Genomic DNA, 14,369 nt, shown 5'->3' on the forward strand with positions numbered 1-14,369 from the left:
TGGAAATGGATTGTTCCGAGAGTACAATAACAGCTTCCAGTGAATGGAACAACCTGAAGAACTCGATGATTAAGCACTTGCAGACTTGAATTGTGCTGGAGTTGATGAGGTGGTTCAGATGCATCTGGAACATTGCTTTAAGGAAATTTAAAAAACCTATCGCTACTGAAAGTCGATGGGACTTGCACAGGCTCCAGTTGCTGGTGCAGTTCCCCTTTAAGCGATGGAGCTGTTCCCCTTTCTCCTTGGAGTGATGGAGGATGAGGGGTGACCTCATAGAGGTATATAAGATGATGAGAGGCATTGATCGTGTGGATAGCCAGAGGCTTTTTCCCAGGGCTGAAGTGGCTAACACGAGAGGACACAGTTTTAAGGGGCTTGGAAGTAGGTACAAGGGGGATGTCAGAGGTAAGTTTTTCACACAGAGAGTAGTGGTTCCATGGAATGCACTGCCTGTGAAGGTGATAGAGGTAGGTACAATAGGGTCTTTTAAGAGACTCTTAGATAGGTACATGGAGCTTAGAAAAATAGAGGGCTATGCAGTAGGCAAATTCTAGGCAGTTTCTAGAGTAGGTTACATGGTCAGCACAACATTGTGGGCCAAAGGGCCTGTAATGAGCTTTAGATTTCTATGTTTCTATGTTCCTAAGACAGCGGAAGAGAGAATGCCGCTCTGGTTTAAAAGTTTGTCTAAGGAAGCATGGCTTTTGACCCCCAGTACCGACCATCTTGCTGGCAAACGTCCAATCTCTGGTAAATAAGCCCAAAGATCTCAGAGCTAGATTGCATAGCAGAGGGACATTAAAAGCTGTTGTATTTTTTGTTTCACAGAATCTTGGTTATTCCCCACCATTCTGGATGGGAATGGCTTCACAATTCACTGCCAAGATAGGACAGCAGAGTCTTTAGAAGGCAGAAGAAGTGAAATATGCTTCATGATCAACTCCTTGCAGTGTACAAATATTGCGGTACTGTCCCGGTCCTGCTCACCCACTCTGGACCAGCTTGCGATTAAGTGCTGGACATTTTATCTGCCATGGGAGATTTCAGCGGTCAGATTGGTAGCGGTGTATATCGCACCTCAGGCTAGTGTCAATCAGGCTTTAGACAAACCAAGCAACCTAATAAACAGTTGTGAAACATCGTACCCTGATGCTTTCATCATTCTGGGGGGCTTAACCAGGCCAGCAGGAAAAAGTCTCTAAATAATTATTACCACAAATCACTTGTAGAACCAGAGGAACCAACACACTGGACAACTGTTACATCACCATCAAAAGTGCTTACCATGCTGCTCCACGGCCACACATTGGAGGGTCTGATCACCTGGCTGTGCTTCTACTCCATGAGCAGTCTGAAGACTGCTGGATCAATAGTGAGGACCAAGAAGGTGTGGACAAGGGAGGCGCAGGAGCGTTACAGCACTGCTTTGAATCGATGGACCGGACTGTATTCAGGGATTCATCTTCGACTCTCAATGAGTACTCCACAGCTGTCACTGACTTCACTAAAACCAGTGTGTGCCTACGAGAATATATTCTACATACTCAAGTCTAAAGCCGTGGATGAACCAGGAGGTTCTTAGTCTGCTGAAGGCTAGATCTGTGACCCTGCTCTTCTTGGGCACTATCGTCTAGTAGCACTCACATCTACGGTGATTAAGTGCTTTGAAAAGTTGGTTATGGCTGGAATTAATTCTTGTCTCAGCAAGGACCTGGACCCACTGCAATTTGCCTATCACCACAATAGAATGTGATCTCATTGGCTCTTCAAGTGGCCTTAGATCACCTAGACAATAATAATACTTGCGTCAGGATGCTGTTTATTGATTACAGCTCAGCGTTTAACACGAATATTCCTACAGTTCTGATAAAAAAACTCCAAAACCTGGACCTCTGTACCTCCCTGTCCAACTGGATCCTCGGCTTCCTAACCAGAAAACCACAATCTGCGCAGATCAGAAATAATATTTCCACCTTGCTGACTAACCACACTGGCGAACCTCAAGGATGTGTGCTTAGCCCACTGCTCTACTCTCTCTACACCCAAGACTGTATGGCTAGGCACAGCTCAAATGCCATCTATAAATTTGTTGACAGCACAACTATTGCTGTCAGAATTTCAGATGGTGACCAGAGGGTGTACAACAGTGAGATATATCAGCTAGTTGAGTGGTGTCACAGTTAAAAACTTTGCACAGTAAGATCAAAGAACTGATTGTGGACTTCAGAAAGGGTAAGATGACGGAACAGATAAAGGGATCAGAATTTCAAAGAGTGAGCAATTTCAAGTTCCTGGGTGTCAACGTCTCTGAGGGTCTATCCTGAGCCCAGTTACAAAGAAGGCATGACAGTGGCTGTATTTCATTAGGAGCTTGAGGTGTTTCGGTATGTCACCAAAGTCACTCACAAATTTCTACAGATTTTCCACTGTGGAGAGCATTCTGGTTGGCTGCATCACCGTCTGGAAATGGGGCTGTGGGCTACTGCACAGGGTCAAAATAATCTGCAGAGAGTTGTTGTGAGTCAGCTCCATCAGGGGCACTAGTCTCCCAGGTCGTATCCAGGACATCTTCAAGGAGCAATGCCTCAAAAAGGCGGCATCCATCATAAAGGACCCCATCACCCAGGACATGCCTTGTTCTCATTGGTACCATCAGAACGGAGGTACAGAAACCTGATGACTCACTGAGAGATTCAGGAACAGCTTCTTCCCGTCTGCCACCCGATTTCTAATTGGACATTGAACCAACGAACACTACCTCACTACATCACTACATTTTTTTGAATTTTTATTTTTGCACTACTTACTTAATTTAACTATTTGTACAATGTACTGTGTATGTTAATCAAAATGGCTTCTTTGTTTTGTTAAGAGTAGGAATGCTTCTTTGTATGATAAGTGCTTTCTCTCACAGTTGTTTAGCTTTAGACTTGCTGATATCAGGATTGTATTCATTTCTTGACCAATGGGGAATGTTATTTTGTCTTGTGTGTCTGGGAGCGGGGGCTTTCGCGGTCTTTTCAGGGGAGTCGGGAAGAAAACGCCGAGGAAGGTGGACGTGCACTGCACTGCTTGGTCGACCACCCGGGTGATCCCAGGTGCGAGGACGTGGAGGTTGGAGGAAAATGATGAGGGGTCGAATGGTTCGATGGTTGATCTCCAACGATGTGCACTAAACTGACTGAACTTTGATAAGCTGGCGCCTTTTACTTTATTTTCTTTTCCTTCATATATATTGTATTGCATAGTACTCTTTTAGTTTTAGTAAAATCTTTAAAGTGCATCCCATAACGGTATTTGGTGTGAGTTTGATATGGTGTGTGTGCGCGCGGCATAAACTTGATTCCCACAGCACCTGCATGTACGGGAGGTTGGTGAGTGGCTGGACTCCTTTTCCCCTAGACATATACCAGCCTGTTGGGTAGGTGTTACATATTTACTATATATATATATGTATATGTGTGTGTGCATGTGTGTGTGTGGTACTGGGGTGAGATTCCTCAGAGTGGGTCAGTGTAAGGGTGGTACAGGTTATACTACGTGTATATGAATGAGGGGTTGATGAGATACCTTGGGGGGTGTCAGGGTGTGGGCAGGTACAGGTTATACAGGGGTGACGGAGCTGGGGGAGATGCTTCGGAAAGGGTCGGTGTGTATGGGATCCAGGTTATACCCGGCATACATGGGTGAGGAGGTTCGGTAAGATGCCCTGGGTTGGTCATTATTTGTGAAGGACAGGTTATACAGGTGTGCAGGGGTGAGGGACCTTCGTGAGACTCATTGGGGGGGGGGGGGGGGGGGGGGGGGTGTGTGTGTGTGTGTGTGTGTGTGTGTGTGTGTGTGTGTGTGTGTGTGTGTGTGTGTGTGTGTGTGTGTGTGTGTGTGTGTGTGTGTGTGTGTGTGTGTGTGTGTGTGTGTGTGTGTGTGTGTGTGCGTGCGCATGCGCGCTTACTTATTGCTGTAAATGTGTCAAAATGGTTGTCAATGTGGTAGTGTAGTGGGTAGTTCTTGTCACTCCCACTTTCAGCTTCCACTGCTGGCTAGCAGTCTTGTGAAAAGGAGAGCTGAATGTGTAAGTCTCTCCCTGCCCATACATACCCTCTCCAACAGCAAGCCTCATGTAGTGCCTCCTCGCTGGAAAATGAACTCCTCTCAGACTCAGGCTGAACTACAGAGGACGGGGAGGAGGTCTAGCCCCTGCACACGTAGCACGCAGGCCCACCAGCGTGTGGGCATGCCCTGGAGCTCAAGTACCAGATCCCCAGCTATGCGTAAATAACTCCACTGCCTTGTGGGCAGCCTCGGGGGAGACGAAGGCTACGGGAGTAAACCCAGACAGCAAATCCGGAGTGGAGCTCCTAAGGCAGCTGGATGTCATTGAACATCCTTCCAGCAGCTCCTGCAGCCAAGCCGGTGCCAAACGTATTGCTTGATAAGCTTTCCTTTGGACTACACCGGTGAGGCCGAGAGGGGGATCTTGACAACTGGGCATCCCAGAGTCTCCATACCTTCTGCCCGGGCTTGTGATGATGATCATCATCACCCACTGTCCTACTAGAAAGGCAGATGCCAGCCACTTACTGTAATTCACAGTTTTTATTATCACATACATATTGCAATGTACTGCTGCCGCAAAAACAACAAATTCCACGACATATGCCGGAGATTATAAACCTGATTCTGAATGGGACACTCCATGAAAGCCTTACTGGGAAGCGATACCACATTGTCCACGATCCAATTATTCTCGTAACATCTTTCCTGTAGTAGACCAGGGCTGAGTTCCCTAACATGTCTACTTTTCATAGAGTCATAGAGTAATACACCACGGGGACAGGCCATTTGGCCCATCTTGTCCCTGCTAACGAGATGCCCCACCTAAGCTAGTCACAGCTCGCACTGCCAACACTGTGAGTTTAATCTCAGGCAAATTAATGGGAAATTGGGAGAATAAAATGGATTTGTGTAGGATTTATATAAAAATGGGAGTTAAATGATGGGCTGAAGGACCTGTTTCATGTTCTCATTCTCTCTCTCTCTCTCTCTCCCTCTCCCTCTCCCTCTCCCTCTCCCTCTTCCTCCCCCTCTCCCTCTCCCTCTCCCTCTCTCTCCCCCTCTCCCTCTCCCTCTCTCTCCCTCCCTCCTCCCCCCCCTTTTGAATGTTGCAGTTGAATCTGCTTTCACTACAAGTGCAAACCACTCACTATGAGTAAAGATGTCACCTCGAGCCATCTTCATGGCCATGGTAGTGTAACGGTTAGTGTGATACTGTTACAGCCTGGGGCACTGGAGTGCAGAGTTTAATTCCGACTATGTCTGTAAGGAGTTTTCCTGTTTCCTCCCACAATCCAGAAATGGTAGGGTAATTGGTCATTTAAAATTATCCTGTGATGAGGGTAAGGTTAAATAGGTGGGCTGCTGGGCAGTGAGACTCGTTGGGCCACATCGTTTCTCTAAATAAATAAAATAAAATTACAAGCCCATTAGTTCTTGACCCTCCATCAGTGGGAATTATTCCTTTTCTATCTACTCTCTCTACATCCTTAATGATTTTAAAACCCTCTGCTAAATGTTCTCAGAAACTCCTCTATTCCAAGAACAACCCCAGTTTCTCCAGTGCTCTGTCCCTTCTGCACCATCTCCAAAGCCTTCACATCATTCCTCAAGTGTGGTGCCCAGAACTGGACACAATATCCCAGCAGGGACTTAGCCACTGTCTTTTCATCATGGGAATCCCTTGACTGTCACTACTCAAGAGCAGAAAGAGATTTGGAGAGGGTACTGGACACTGAGTCTCCACATCAGAAGCAAGCAGTGATCCAGATGGAGAAGGCTGTAAGAACGTATCATTTCCTTAACTATGTCCCACTCATTCTATCAATCAGACGAGGCCCAGATGGTGTCCGAGGATGCAGGTCTCTCACTGACCTCACCAGCTACATTCAGCCCACCAAAAGAGAGGGATCATGTCATCCTTGAAACCAAGGACTGCCTCAAAAGGTCAGCCAAGAGGGCAGACCAGCCCAAGGGATCAGTTGGCCTTATGTTTACTATGGAGTAAAGGAAATGAGTGAGAAACAATGAACACAAGAGATTCTGCAGAAGGGTCTCGGCCCAAAACGTCAAGGGTTTATTTCCCTCCATTGATGCTACCTGCCCTACTGAATTCCTCCAGCACTTTGTTAAGTGAAAAACAAGATTGTGAGGATGTGAAATTCCAGAACCTGCCACGGCTTAGCATTTCCACTGACACGCTGTGGGAGAGCGGAGCAGCAAGACATCTGCCACGTCACGAAGACTCAAAACATAACGGATAGTTCGAACAGGAACATGAGGAGGGCAATTACTGATAATTAACAAGTCTCGTTAGGAGCAAGGATTGACAGAGAATTGCTACCTGGCAGGGACTGTAAAAGCACATCTGACTTTTAATTGGCATTAAATATTTAGCTGTCAATGGAAGGGAGATCTTTTTATAATAATTTTTGTGAGGGAGGCAGAGAGGTGAGAACTGCCTTTGTGATGACTTCAATGTCAGCACTTATTTCCCTGTGAATGATTCTTACCTACACACAGTGGCCACTTTATTAGGTATCTCCTGTACCTAATAAAGTGGCCACTGAAAATATGTTCATGGTTTCCTGCTACTGTAGCCCATCCACTTCAAGGTTCGACATGCTGTGCATTCAGAGATGCTCCTCTGCACACCGCTGTCATAAGGCATGGTAATCTGCGTTTCTGTTGTCTTCCCGTCAGCTTGAACCAGTCCGGCCATTCTCCTTTGACCTCTCTCATTAACAAAGTTGTTTTCACCCACAAAACTGCCACTCGCTAGACGTTTTTTTGTTTTTTGCTCCGTTCTCTATAAACTCTGGAGACTGCTGCGTGCAAAGATCCCAGGATATCACCAGTTTCTGGGATGCAGCTATACACAGTTTAGAGATACAATCCCAATGCTTCAAGGCTGTTTTGAATGGACTAACAAGCGGATGTTCAAAGAGGCCACCACAAACAGAGAAGACACAGACCTTGAAGAATATGCCTCATCTGTCACCGGCTACATCTGGAATGGTGTAGACGACATTGATACCTCAAGGACGGTCATCTCACAGACCAACCAGAAGCCCTGGCTGAATATGGATGTGAGCTTCCTACTAAAAGCCTGGGGTGCTGCCTTCAAGTCCAGTAACGAAACAGCTCTCAGAGCAACCAGGAGAAACCTCAGCTTAAGGATCAAGAGGGAGAAGACTGCCTATGCACAAAAAAATCAGGAACGCCTGGTCTGATAATGAACCCTGATGTACGTGGCTGGGCATCAAGGGCATTACTGTCTACACACAGAAAAACAGTGAAACAGTGTCGACTGTATCAGTGACACCCACCCCTCTCCCTGATGCTCTAAGTATCTTTCATGTACGCGTCGAGGCATGCAACACAGCACTGGCTGTGAAAGCTACCCTGCTCCTAGGTGAACAGCCACTGGCTAACAGGAGCAGAAGTGAGAGGGCTCTGCAAAAAGTCGACCCCTGTAAGGCTACTGGGCCAGGTTGATTATTCAGAGAGTGTGCACACCAGCTGACTGGTGTCTTCATGGACATCTTAAACTGTTGTCTCCACATGACTCAAATCAACCACCAGCATCCCAGTACCAAAGAAGTCTGCACCTTCAGAACTAAGTGACCAGCACCCGGTGGCACTGACACCAATCAGCATGAAGTGCTTTGAACAGCTGGTAATGGTGAACACCAAAAACTCCATTGCTGCCGCACTGGACATTCACCAAAATGCTCAACATGGGTGACCCCAGGACTGTGTGCTGAGCCCTTTGTTGTACACTCTTCTCACACTGGACTGCACGGCCAAACATCCCAGTAATCACATTGTCAAGTTTGCTGATGACATGACAGTGGTGGGGCTCATTACCAGCAGTGACAAGATGGCCTACTGAGAGGAGGTGGAAGAGCTCGAGGCCTGGTTCCAGGCAAATAACTTCTTCCTTAATGTCAATAAGACAAAGGAGATGGTTACCAGTATCAGGAGAGCTCGCGCCACTCACACCCCTGTTTACATTGGAAACTGCGAGTAGTTTCAAACTCCTGGGAGTGCACATCACACACAACCTCTCATGGTCCCGGAACACATCCTACACAGTCAGGAAAGCTCACCAATGCCTCTGTTTTCTGAGGAGGCTGAAGAGAGTTTGGACTATGCACAACTACACTCACGTCATTCTACAGACGTGCAGCAGAGAGCATCCTAACATTCTGTATGACTGCTTGGTGCAGAAACTGCACTGCTGCAGACAGGAAGGCTGTACAATGGGTAGTCAAGTCTGCCCAATCAGTCTACCCACCATCAAGACATATTGTATATACAGAAAGGAACCAAAAAAAGGCCACCAATATCATGAAGAATCCCACCCACCCTGCTCATGGACTGTCTGTCCCACTCCCATCAAGAAGGAAGCTGCATACCATCCATGCCAGGACCACCGGACTCAACAGTTACTTTTCCCAACCAATAAAAGACTGATCAACACCTCTAACCCACACCACCTCAGCCTCCCACCACCACTACTTTATCATTTTCTGTCAGAGCTGCCTTACTTACAGACACTCCTCTACCTAGCATCACTTTATGGACATGCAATCAATCTGTATATATAAACTATCTTAAGTATTTATATTTATTGTGTTTTTATTATTGTGTTCTTTACCTTAATGCATTTTTTTGTGCTGCATCAGATCTGGAGTAACAATGGTTTTGTTTTCTGTGTACTGGAAATGACATTAAGCAATCTTAAATCCTGCCAGGACTTGTCTGCAGAGCAGGAGATGGCTTGGGTTATTAGTAACTTAGCAAGGGCCAATAAATAGGTACAAGTGGAGTGGCCATTGTGGGAGCGGCCACTCTCTGAGTGGGCCACAGTTAAAGTGGGGGGCTTGGGGTTCAACAGGCTTCGTCGAGAACAGGCTAAGGGTGCTGGGTCTTTTGGAATCATTTAGTTGACTATAGAGTTAAAGCTTAAGAAGTTAGAGCCTAAAGTATAACAAGTGTAGGCAGGCTGGTTGTTACGGCAGTGGCATGATGCTCCTGTAGGATGTGAGGTTGCAGGGTACCCAATGGTCTCCCTGATGACTACATCTGCAGGAAATGCATCCAACTTCAGCTCCTGACTGACAAGGTCAAGAAACGGGAGCTGGAACAGGATACACTCAGGATTACTCAGGAGACTGAAAACCTCAAACGTAATATTTTTACTGAGGTGGTCACATCCAGAGTTCAGGTTTCAGATGGAGAATTAAATGGAGTCATAGAAAAGTATAGCACAGAAATGGGCCCTTCAGTACATCTAGTCAATGCTGATCCATCTAATCTGCCTGCTTTCACAGCCCTTCATACCTCTAACATCCACGTACCTGTCCAAACTTCTCTCAAACATTGAAATTGAGCTTGCATGCACCACTTGTGCTGGCAGGTCATTTCACAATGTCATGACACCGTAGGTGAAGAAGTTTCCCCTCATGTTACCCTTACACTTTTCAACTTTCGCCCTTAACCCATGATCTTTGGTTGTTGTCCCACCCAACCTCAGTGGAGAAAGCCTGCTTGCATTGGGAGTAAGCAGTCAGTGTAGGGATCCTCTGTGGCCATTCTCCTGAGCAACAAGTATACTGCTGGGCTGGGGAGGGGGGGTGCTTGGGTGTGGGATGACCTATCGGGGCACAGTGGCAGCAGCCAGGCCAGTGACACTGTGGGCAGTTCTGAGGCTCAGCAGGGAAGGGTCAAGTCAGGCAGAGCAGAAGTGATGGGAGACGGACAGGTGATTCTGTGGCCATGAAAAAGACACCAGGATGGTGCGTTGCCTCCCAGATGCTAGGGTTCAGGATGTCTCAGAGTGGCTGCTGGATATTCTCAAGAGGGATGGTGAGCAGCCAGAGGTTGTGGTTCACATTGGCACCAATGATATAGGTAGAAAGAGGAAGGAGGTCCTATGCAGTGAGTATAGGGAGTTAGGGAAGAAGCTGAAGAGCAGGACCTGAAGATCGTAATCTTTGGATCACTCCCGGTGCCCCGTGCTAGTCAGGGCAGGAATAGGATGATAGTACAGATGAATGAGTGGCCGAGGAACTGGTGCAGGGGCGAGGTTTCAGGTTCTTGGATAAATGGAATAGTTTCTGTGGCAGAGCCATCGTGTAGAAGAGGGACAGGTTGCAGCCTAACTAGAGCTGTCAGAATCACTTCCTGCAATATATTGCAAATGTATTGTTCGATTATGCATTCTTTGTTGTTTACATAATTCATTATGGGTTTTATATAAAAGTATGTGAGTGTCAGAAGTGTATGCCCCACTGAAGTAAAAAAGAATGTGGTAGACATGCCTCTCCCGGCTCTGTGTTTTTCTTTTAATCAGTTTCACTGTGTATTTTGGAGTTACAAAGCATAAGAGGCTTGAATAAACTCTTCTCGGGCTTTCAGCCAGGTACAGGTATTGATTTTAACTGACATTTCGATGACAAACTCTGTCATCTTCATCAGGGATGAAGACTGGGCACGTTTAGTCTGGTGATATAACGGGCTCGTTCACTAAATCCATATAAGCAGAACTCAAAAATAGGAAGGGTGCAATCTCTCTGATAGGATTGTACTACAGAACCCCCCCCCGCAGTAGCCACCCAGACATTGAGGGATAGATTAGGAAAGATGTAACAACAATAGGGTTGTTGTAATGGGGAGTTCACCTTCCTAAATATAAACTGGGACCCTCTGAGTGCAAAAGGTTTAGATGGGGCAGAATTTGTGAGGTACATCCAGGAGGGATTCTTAAATTGACCTGGTATTGGGTGACTGACCTTTCTGTAGGGAACAGTGACCACAACTCCTTAAGTTTTAAGATAGCTAAAGATAAGGATAAGTATGGACGTTGTGGGAGAGTATTAAATTGGAGCAGGGCAAATTACGATAGCATTAAGCAGGTCACCGAATTACAGGAAGGATATTAATAAGGTTGAAAGAGTGCAGAGAAGGTTCACAAGGATGTTGCCAGGACTTGAGAAACTGAGTTACAGAGAAACGTTGAATAGGTTAGGACTTTATTCCCCGGAGCGTAGAAGTATGAGGGGAGATTTGATAGAGGTGTATAAAGTTATGATGGGTATAGATAGAGTGAATGCAAGCAGGCTTTTTCCATTGAGGCTAGGGGAAAAAAAACCCAGAGGACATGGGTTAAGGGTGAAGGGGGAAAAGTTTAAAGGGAACATTAGGGGGGGGGGCTTCTTCACACAGAGAGTGGTGGGAGTGTGGAATGAACTGCCAGATGAAGTGGTAAATGCGGGCTCACTTTTAACATTTAAGAAAAACTTGGACAGGTACATTGATGAGAGGTGTATGGAGGGATATGGTCCAGGCGCAGGTCAGTGGGACTAGGCAGAAAAATGGTTCAGCACATCCAAGAAGGGCCAAAAGGCCTGTTTCTGTGTTGTAATGTTCTATGGTTCTATGGTAACAAGGGAGAGTTAACTGGGAAGAACTGTTTTTGGGAAATCCACATTTGACATGTGGAAGGAGTTTAAAGACCAATTGCAGAGCGCAGGACAGGAATGTTCCAGTCAGAAGGAAGGACAGGGATGGCGAGATAAGAGAACCTTGGATGTTGAGAGAGGTGATGAATTTAGTCAAGAAGTAAAAAGGAGAAGTATGTAAAGCTTTGGAAGCTAAAATCTAACAGAACCCTTGAGGATTATAAAGAAGCCAGAAAAGAACTCAAGAAGGGAATTAGGAAAGAGAGGAGAGGCCACGGAAAGTCCTTGGGAAGTAGGATTAAGGAGAATCCCAAGGAATTCTATACATACATCAAGAGCAAAAGGATAACTAGGGAGATTGTAGGACCATCATCATCATTATGTGCTCTGTCATATGATGTGGGCGATCATGGTTTTCCTTCTGTCTTTAATCTGAAGCTTTTCAAATTATTTTCTCTATCCACGGCCATGATTGTTCTTTACAAATTCTGTAGAAGTGTTTTTCTACTGCCTTCTTCTAGGCAGTGTCTTTACAAGATGGGTGACACCAGCCATTATCAGTACTCTGCCTGGCATCATAGGTTGCATAACTAGTACATTTGATACGCACCAGCTGCTCATATGACCATCCGCCACCTGTTCCCATGGCTTCAGTGACCCTGATTGGAGGCGGGGGGTGGGGGTACTAAGCAGGTGCTACACTTTCACCAAGGGTGACCTGCAGACTAGCACAGGGAAGGAGCACTTTTACATCTCCTTTGGTAGAGATGTATCTCCACCCCACTACACAACTGATAAACTGAACTATTTATTCTAAAAAAAAGGAAGCCTGACAAGTAAGCAGATTGAACTCAGGACACAGATGGGTTAATTGGACTAGGATATTATAGCTCTTACAGGAACATGCTGCAGGGAGGGGCAGGACTGGCAGCCCTTTGTTAGAGAAGTTTCATTCTGAGACCCTTCTGATAAAGGTTCTTGATCTGAAACATTGACTGTATATTCCCCTTCATAGATGCTGCCTGTCCTGCTGAGTTCCTCCAGCACTTTGTATGTGTTGTTCAGAATGTCCAGCATCTGCAGAATCTTTTGTGCTTTCATGTTACCAGCGGGCTGGTTCCCTCTGATTCACTGACCAGCCGGCGAGAGTGTCAGGTTAGTTTGAGCACTGCCAGTGCTGCGGGTTTAATCTGCAGCGAGGCAATCTCACACTGCCCTTGGAGGTGTTACCAGAATCATTCCAGCCCCACCTCAGTCACAGAGATCGTAGAACCGTGCAACACAAGAACAGGGCCTTAGGCCCACCAAGTCTGTGCTGACCAAGATGCTAATGTAAACTAATCCCACCTGCCTGCCCATGATCCATACCCCTGTCTCATCATGTACTTCAGATTCAGAATCAGGTTTAATATGACCAGCATACATCTTGAAATTTGTTGTCTGTGCAGCAGCAGTACAATGTAATGCATGATATGTGAATCACAGTAAGTATATACTGAATATATTAAATAATTAAATAAGTAGTGCAAAAATTGAAATAAAAAAGTAGTGAGGAAGTGTTTATGGGTTCAATATCCATTTAGAAATTGGATGGCAGAGGTGGGGGAAGCTGTTCCTGAATCGTTGAACGTGTGCTTTTAGGTTTCTTAAACATTGCTGTTGTATCTACTTCCACCAGTCCCTTGGCAATGCATTCCAGGAACCCACTACTCTCTGTTTTAAAAAAAACCCCTGCAATTTCATTTAAACTTTCCCCTTCTCATCTTAAAGCTATGCCCTCTGGTATTTGACATTCTTACCCTGAGAAAAAGATTCTGACTGTCTACCCTATCACTGCCTCTCATAGCATCATAAACTTCTGCGAGGTTTCCCCTCAGCCTCCGATGCTCCAGAGAAATCTGGAGCTGTTCTTGCACCCCGTTCAGTCACTCAATAAGTGCTCTGAGTTAAAGGTCCACACACGTTAAAACCAGCGAGTTAGCATAGTGGTTAGCCTAACATTTCACAGCACCAGCTGAAAGCCTGGGGTTCAATTCCTGCCACTGTCTGTAAGGAGCTTGAACATTCTCTCCGTGATCATGTAGGTTTTGTCTGGGTCCTCTAGTCTCCGCCCATGATCCAAAGTCATACAGTTGGGGTTAGTAAGTTTTGGGCATGCTAACGTTGGCACCAGAAGTGGGGCGAAACTTGTGGGCTGCCCCCAGCTCATCCTTGGACTGTGTAGGCTGTTGACGCAAACAAAGCGTTTCACTGTATATTTCGATCCTTTCACGTCCATGCCAAATAAAGCTAATCTTTTTCTCGTTAAACCTCAGGTGTCGATTTGAAATAATTGAAGACGGCAGTGAATTTGTTAGAACATACAAAGCAATGTCAAAATGCTGACAGACTCTAGGTCTGTGGGTAATCAGAACTGCACTCACCAACACGTGGGCCATTGCTTACGGTCATCCCAGCGACAGTTGGAAGGCCATTTAGTGAGGTGCACTTGTTACTGATCCGCACCTTGGGTACTGTGATTTGCCCGTTACATTGCAGTGCAACTCAGGATGGCAGTAATTAGCAGGAAAGAGCAGGAAGACGGGAAGGTCTGTGCTCACACAGGCTACTTATTCCTTCAATTATCGCACAGATTAGCTTGAGCCAGACACTTCCTGGTTACAGCTTCCTGGAAACACTGGGCGTCTTCGTGCTAGATGTGCATCATCAGCATGATAAGAATATTACAAGAACATTGTCAATGAGTTAGGTTTTTAGAAGCCACTTAAGTGCAACGGGGGCAGTGGACAGATGTAGGGAAGATCTCAGGGTGCGACACAATGGCAGAGACATCAGTTCGATACT

General features: G+C 46.1%; 1 protein-coding gene across 2 annotated transcripts in view; it reads right to left on the reverse strand.

Moving 5' to 3' along the window:
- The window catches only part of LOC140719454 (synaptotagmin-A-like), a 133,405-nt gene that overhangs the window by 68,985 nt on the left and 50,051 nt on the right, over window positions 1–14,369 (reverse strand). The window contains exon 1 of one of the 2 annotated variants that reach the window (XM_073034132.1): window positions 13,949–14,092. The exons of the other annotated variant lie outside the window; for it this stretch is intronic. The gene's annotated coding sequence lies outside the window, so the exon portion shown is untranslated. Of the gene's footprint in view, window positions 1–13,948; window positions 14,093–14,369 lie in introns of those variants that run through there. 2 annotated transcript variants of the gene reach the window in all.

This window comes from Hemitrygon akajei, chromosome 31 (genome assembly GCF_048418815.1).
Source record: "Hemitrygon akajei chromosome 31, sHemAka1.3, whole genome shotgun sequence".
In the NCBI taxonomy this organism is placed as follows: domain Eukaryota; kingdom Metazoa; phylum Chordata; class Chondrichthyes; order Myliobatiformes; family Dasyatidae; genus Hemitrygon; species Hemitrygon akajei.